At 36.5% G+C, this 7957-nt stretch overlaps 1 non-coding gene across 1 annotated transcript; it reads right to left on the bottom strand.

Annotated features, from left to right (window-relative positions):
- Window positions 1–3293: 3293 nt before the first annotated feature.
- Window positions 3294–3366, bottom strand: TRNAR-CCU. Its single transcript has one exon. It is a non-coding gene; the product is annotated as a tRNA-Arg (tRNA).
- Between the last annotated feature and the right edge of the window lie 4591 nt (window positions 3367–7957).

Here is a 7957-nt window from a genome sequence, read left to right as displayed (position 1 = left end):
TAAACATTCCTCTTTGTCCTGGTGATTCCCAATACAGAAATCTACTGTAATAAAATATCCAAGGATTTGGACAAAGATCTAGATCTCAGAATTATTTGTAATAATATAAAACTGGAAAAACTCCAATGTTCAAAGAATGATTTACTGGTTGGATCATGAAGGAAAAAAAGTAGTCTTTTAAGAGGAAGGAGGAGGTAGGAGGAAGTTCCAGGGAGAAAGAAGAGAGTGAGTGATGTCAGGGGAGTGTGAAAATTCACTGTGTGGCCAGTTTGGAGATGGCAGTGTGCTTTGACATGGCTGATGTGGGGCGTGGAGGGGATCTCAGCAGCTCCTATGTAGTTGTCTATCTCCCTCAGGAGAATTTAAGATGCAGAGGTTCTGTGTTGGTCATTTATATATCCTCCCAAGTTCCTAGGTGGTGCTGAATAAATGTCTGTAAGTTAATAAATAAATAGATTTCTTTCAGACGTTGAGTGGCTTTGAGCTACATGTTATTGTGTTCTGGTGTTACTCTAACGCCAATGAAGATCCACCAGGGTTTCTTAGGAAGAAAAGGAATAAAGATTCTTCCCAAGTAACTTGATTGATTCATTTTTTATGACATTCGTAAAATGATATTTTAAAACAGACTTCAGTCAGTAGGGGGTGCACCGATGCTGGAAATTCCAATACTAATAAAGAATAATGCTTCTTTATTAATCTTACGGTTCTTCATCCTGGTGACTATTTACCTCCCTTGTGCCCTTCTCCTTGCTCTCTATCCCCCACAATTTTTCATTTCTCACTAGCATACAGACTACTAGGGGAGAAGTAATGCCTCAAAACTACCAGTTATAAAACTGGTTTTAAAAAGAGTTACTCTAATATTGATACTTGTTACAGTTGTTAAAAGTAAATGGGACATTTTAAAAGAAATTGGTGGTAAATGGAAGAGGGCTTAAATTGTGCTTATCATTTACTCCGGACAAATTTTCCATCTGAATAGGTGAGAGAGGACTAGAAAAAATGGAGGTGATAATTTGATGATTTATGTGAACACTAATACTATAATTGGAGCAAGAATAATAGTGACCTTTAGAGAAAGGATATTTTATAAAGTGTTCGTTAATAAGATGGATTTGGGTTTTGGAACATTTTTTTCCCCCTCAAAGTTCTTCAGAAACAGAATTAATAAATTGCTATGGTTCATTGAAATTTCAAAAAAAAAAAAAAACCCCAGAAAACTGTGGAGTTGTGCAGAAGAACTGAGGGGAAGATGAAATGATTTTGTATATGGCATTTTTGGGGACAAAAAGGAACTTGAATGGTAAATTTAAAATAAGAAGATGATAGCTAAAAATACTCTACCAGAATAATTAGTCTTGATATCAGAACATAAGAAATAGAAATCAGCTTCTGATGGAAGACAAATGAACAGGTATGGAACTCAAGAAAACACAACCCAGGTGGAAAAAGAGAGCTATTTGTGGTGGTGGGGAGTTTGGAAACTTGAAGATGCTTACATTTCACTAGATAATGCTCTGCTCTTTTGGAATGTTGGTATATGGGGGACCAGGGATGCCTTCCCCTTTAATTCTTTTAAAATGCTAATAAAGTGGCTTAGAAGAAAGGAAAAAATTAGGTATGGAAATGATCATTCAAGTGAATCAAATTCAGCCAAAAGTTTAAAAAATTTTATAGAAGAAAAAAAGAAAAACTAAAATAAGAGGAAAAACACCATGTGGAAATTCCTCTAAAAGGCAAAGATGCTCAAAAGGGATTCTAAAAGATATTTCAACAATGTGATGCTTACAAATGACATACTTATAAAAAGCCATACAACAACCTAAGATAAAAAGCTTTCATAAAGATATGGCAGTGGTAATAAATATAGGAAAACAAAGCTTGCAATAACAATATCAAATAATTCATGATAAAACATATTAAGTGAAATAATGGGTAGTTATACAAAGATAAACACTTAAGTATATACCAAGAAATAATACTTTTCAATTTATATGCACCTAATAACATAGCAGCAAAACACAAAAAGAATGTAAGAACTTCCTGTAGAAACTAGCAAAAATTCAGTTACAGGGGAACATTAAGTTCCTTATAATCAAAACCAGAACTAGTAAAGTAGACAAAATTCTGTAGTCTACACATGAGGTAGGATGTCTTTAGAATTACTTGAAGAACACTTATCAATCTTATCACTTGCTAGTTTATACAAAACTGAGTGAATAAATTTCACCAGAGGGTATAGAGGCTACATTCTAACCAAAATACAATTTAAAATTGAAATAAAAAATCTTAAGAATAAACAAACAAAATTGTAAGTTATTCTGATATTTGGAAATAATCTCCTGAAGAGCAGCTGGGACAATGGGTCAGTCAAGAACTCAATAACAGTTTAGAAAATAATAATAATAATATACTACATATCAAAATCAATGGTTAGAGAAAATTTCAATGAAAGCTTTAAATGTTTTATTGTTAAAATTAAAAAGAAAATAAATAAATTATTCAACTTAATATATCAGAGAATAAAAGACAGAATAAGAGAAATAAAAAGATAAAGTTATAAATTAGAAAGTAAAAAAATAAAGTCAGTAAAAGCAAGAGATGATTATTTAAATAGTATTAAAATGGGCAAGGTTCTGATAAGCCTGATAGGGAGAAACTAAAAAACACATAAGAAGAGAAATTAGAACAAAAACAGAAATGTAGCAAAATAACTAAAAGAAATAACTATCTATAAGTATTCTATTATACTTGTAATTACAAAAGATATGGCCAATTTCATTCAAAAGAAAAATTCCTAAAGTTGATACAAGACAAAGAAAATCTTCATAGATTGATAAGAAAGAGGGGGAAACCAGAAAGTAATAAAAACTATTACAATTTAAAGAAAAAACTCTGAATTCTGAGTGAATTTTAAAAAATATTTTAAGAAATAGATAATACTATTACAAAGAGTATTCTTGCAGAGAATACTCTTCTGATAAGTATAAACACCCCAAGCAACTAGTAAATGTCATGAATATAGACGGGAAAATCTTAAATAAAACCTGTAAATTGGGCATTGCAATATAAAGTTAAATGTATCCCTGAAATGCAAGGATGGTTCAATTACAAAGTCTTATAAGACACCAGCAAATTAAATAAAAATCCATATATGTAGGCATTTCCATAGATGCTAAAAAGTAATTAAAAAATTCAACACATATTCCAAGTACACATTTTTCAAGAGGATTAAAACTATATATTTTTTTCTTTCTTTTTTTTAAGATTTTATTTTTAAGTAATCTCTATACCCAACATGGGGCTTGAACTCACAACCCTGAGATCAGGAGTCACATGCTCTACCAATTGAGCCAGCCAGGCACTCTTAAAAGTATATTTTCTTAATATGTTATGAAATTATTTTTTTAAATAATTTTAAGAGACAACAACTTAGTCAATGGACAACCCTAGAGCCATTTATTTAAAAGCAGAATAAAATTAAGGTGCTGCCTTAATTTAACAATTTTGAAATGTCTGTTTAATAAATTAAGAATCAAAATGAAGACATAAGAAGAATACATTTTGGGCCCATAGAGACAAAATTTTTGATTTCAGGTGATAGAAAGTATAAATATAGCTGGGAAATGTTGTCAGATATAAGAAATGTCTAAAATCAGTAGTATTCTAGGGATGCCTGGATGGCTCAGTGGGTTGAGCGTCCAACTTCAGCTCAAGTCATGATCTCACGGTTCCTGGGTTCAAGCCCCGCGTCGGGCTCTGTGCTGACAGCTCAGAGCCTGGAGCTGCTTCTGATTCTGTGTCTCCCTCTCTCTCTGACCCTCCCCTGCTCACTCTATCTCTCTCTCTTTCAGGAATAAATAAAAAACATTAAAAAAAATAAAATCAATAGTATTTTTAATGTTCCAGAATTAACATCTCATTAATTATAACAAGAAAGAAATTACAACAAGAAAATTATACATTTATTACTTGGGAAAGCAGACTATGAAAAACAGTGAACAATTTCCTGGAAAGTAGAGACAATGGGATGTAGACCAATGCTGTGTTCTAGAAGAGAAGAAATTTTCCAACGATGATAATTCTCCCCAAGTTGAATAAAAATTCCTAGATAATGGTAAGCAGAACAAACAAATGGAAACCACTGAAGAAAATAATTATAAAATTCATGAGGATAAAAAGACCATAAAAATATAAAACAATTTAAATAAGTGGAAATGGGCCCAGCTGCCAGAGGGGGATATACCATGAAGCTAATGAGGGTTGAGTTCTCATAGTTTCTGTAAATTTTACAAAAGTAAGTGTATTTCCCTTAAAATTTTCTCTATCTCCCAAATTGTCTAAGCTCCTCCACATTGTATAAGATGCCACAATATTTCATTCTACCATGCCAGATAAAAAGTTATATTATAAAACTACAATAATTGAAAGGTTACCCAAGTAGGGTAGAAAAATAAATCAATAGGATAGGAAAAAGAAAAAGCTGGAAATAAATCCACTGATATGTAAATGTTAGCTATACGAGAAAGTGTCACAAAAATGTGACGAATACTGAACAATTTAATATAAAGTACTGGGTAACAATTTAAATGATCTCCGAAATATAAGCAAGAGTGTGGGATGTGCGTGAGAACGTATGTTGGCCATTCCCACCAGGTGTCACTGTACAGATGAGTGTGAACTTAATGTAGCTCTGTCTTAAATTAGGAAATTGGGAAAAATATACTTTAGATCCATATTCCATCCTATGTTGAACTCTAGATGGATTAGCACATTAAACAAGGTTTTGGTTCTTTTTATTTTTTTCCTTTTTAAAAAATGTTTCCTTATTTTTGAGAGAGAGTGGGGGAGGGGCAGAGGAGGGTGACAGAGGATCCAGAGCCGGTTCTGTGCTGACAGCAGCGAGCCCAATGCAGACGAGCTCACTAACTGTGGGATCAGGACCTGAGCCGAAGTCAGACGCTTAACTGACTGAGTCACCCAGGCGCCCTGACGTTCCGCTTCTAACTAGATGCTTAGAAGAGGGATACAACTTTCTAAGGACTGAGCAACACAGGAAACTGAACATTTGACTATTGGATAGTATACCCGTTTTGTAAAATGAAAATGAACAAGATAAAAAAGGAAACAATTATCTGGGGGAAAATGTGGGAGTCAAATATAACAAAGGGTTAATATTTAAAGAAATCACTTAAATATACCAATAAAATGGAGAGTCCAGTAAACAAAGAAACAAAATTCAGGGGCACCTGGGTGGCTCAGTCGGTGAAGTGTCCGACTTCAGCTCAGGTCATGGTCTCATAGTTCTTGAGTTCGAACCCCGCGTCGGGCTCTGTGCTGACAGTTCAGAGCCTGGATCCTGCTTCGGATTCTGTGTCTCCCTCTCTCTCTGCCCTTCCCCTGCTCGTGCTCTGTCTGTCTCTCTCTCAAAATAAATAAACATAAAAAAGTAAAAAATAAAACAAACCAAAGAGACCAAGTTCATAAGTGGACAATATACACAGGTGTGGAGATTAAACCAACATAGGAAAAAGTGTTGGTCTTTCACATGAATTAAAGAAATGCTAGCTAAGATAGGTATAGGAGCTGTTAAAACAGTTTGCATTGGCAAAAATGCTTTTTGTTAAGTTTATTTATTTTGAGAGGGAGATAGAGAGTGTGTGGGGGTCAGGGGTACAGAGAAGAGGGTACTGAGAATCTGAAGCAGGCTCTGCACCATCAGCACAGAACCTGATGCAGGGCTCAAACCCACAAACCTTGAGGTCATGACCTGAGCCAAAACCAAGAGCCCGAGCGTTAACTGACTGGCCCATGCAGGCATCCCAGCAAAATGTTTTAAAAGATTGGGATGCATGGCTGGCTTAGTTGGTACAGTGTGCAACTCTTGATCTTGGGGTTGTGAGTTCCAGCCTCACGTTGGGTGTACAGATTACTCAAAAATAAAATCTTTGGGGGGTCTGGCTGTCACGGTAAGTGGAGCGTGCTACTCTGGATCTTGGGGTTGTGAGTTCCAGGCCCAGGCTGGGTGTACAGATTACTTAAAAAAATAAAATCTTAAAAAATAAAAATAAAATAAAATCTTAAATAATAAAAATAAAATAAAATCTTAAAAAAAGATAATGCCTATTGCTAGTACCGCTGTCGTTACCCTGGTAACTGTGTATGTTACATGTAATAATTTTCTTCCAAGCAGAAATAAAAGGAATATATTTGCAATATGAAAAACAGGATAATAAAAATGTTTCTACCTTTTTACCCTATAATCTTACCTCTGAGAAAAAAACCACAGTTCACGAAGAGGATATGGAATGTTGAATTGGGAATTTCAGGTTTAAATGTGGATTCTAATATTTCCAAGCTGAGTGATTCTGGGAACGTTGTTTACTTTCTCCTCCTCAGTTTCCTCATTTGCAAAGACGAGATTATCATATGTATCTCAGAGGGTTGTATGAGGGTTAAATGCAATGGTGTGCGTGTAAATTGAAATTTCCATGGCACTTGGCACCTTTGTTTCCTTATCTGTAACATGGGGACAATGATCCCTATTTCACAAGTGCCTTGGAATAATGCATGCATTCTTTCACTCAACCAGGAGAATCCAATAGTCATGGGGCGCTGACCTAGGTGCTGGCCACACTGGGGCGAATAAGGCAAGCCCAGTTAGCCATTCGGTGTCCAACTGGACCTGAGTCCAGAGACAAGCTTGTCGGGTGGTGGTCATGTGTCAACAGACACAAACATGCTACAATGAGCAGTTCTGGCAGCGTGATGCACTCAGTGCTCCTCAAAGAGACCTCACATTTGCATTTCCTATTTGCATCCTCTGCATAGAGCAGGGGGGGCTCAAATTAATATTCTGCCAACTGGATGGAGGGACGAATGCATGCATAAATGTTTACAGGAAGGTAATTGTTTTAATGAATAATCTGCAGTCCCCTAAATGCCCAACAGAAGAGGCGTGGCTGAGCAAACAGTGTTGTAATCATTCAGGGGAAGAGTCTGCAGCCATTAAAATGGAAAATTATGAGGATCACGAAAGACGGAAAAGTATTGGATATAATATTACACGGGGAACAAAAACAGAATACAAAATAGCATATACTTCCCAATTACAACTCTCTGCCCCAAATGAAAGCAGATATTGAAAACAAACACTTTTATTACAGTAGGGGATTCTGGGTGAACTTTACAAATTCCTTTAACGACTTGAAATATTAGGTATGCAATAAAATAAGGAGACAGATAATGGTTATTGTAAGAGAGAAAAAAATAGGGGACTTTATTCCATTTTTTTGCTGAAGTCTAACTTACGAAGGGTGCAGGACACCTGGGCGAACCCTCAGCGATGCTTACACACCTGTACGTCTGCGAGACCTCCACCCAAGTCAACTTCTAGAACGTTAACCCTGGGTAGTTTTAAACAGGGAAAAGAGCTTGGTTGTGTGCCCGTGCGTGGTGGAGGGAAAACTAAGACAACATTATTTTATTTTGCAGAAAAGCTACCGCTGTGTTACTAACGGGGGTGGGGGGGTGGGGGGGGGGAAGAGGCGTTAGAACGTCTGGAGCAGAGACGAGCAGGGAACCGAGCTCAGGTTTTCAGCCGGAGTTGGGACGGGGACAGATCTCCCAGACAAACAAAGTGAACAGAGTTGTTTTTTTTTTTTTTTTCTTTTTTTTCCCTCTTCCCCTTTTACACTAAAAGGCCCAAATGGAAGAAAATTACTTTGGAATGATTACATATAATATACATAACTGCAAATCCGACACCACCAAGGTAATAGGCATATAATCACCCTCTTCTCTGCGTCAAGATACACAAAACGACACGGAAAAATCCGCCTGGAGCTGGGACTCCGGATTGCTCCCCCGCCCTCCCCCTCCCCAGGTTGGGTGGGCAAAGCGGGACCAGCGGCGAAGCGGCTTGGGGGGCGGGGCGGGGGTCCGTCCGTCCCTG

The sequence above is a fragment of the Hyaena hyaena genome, unplaced genomic scaffold (genome assembly GCF_003009895.1).
Source record: "Hyaena hyaena isolate Hyena2069 unplaced genomic scaffold, ASM300989v1 scaffold_119, whole genome shotgun sequence".
Classification (NCBI taxonomy): domain Eukaryota; kingdom Metazoa; phylum Chordata; class Mammalia; order Carnivora; family Hyaenidae; genus Hyaena; species Hyaena hyaena.
This window is presented reverse-complemented; position numbering and strand designations above follow the sequence as displayed.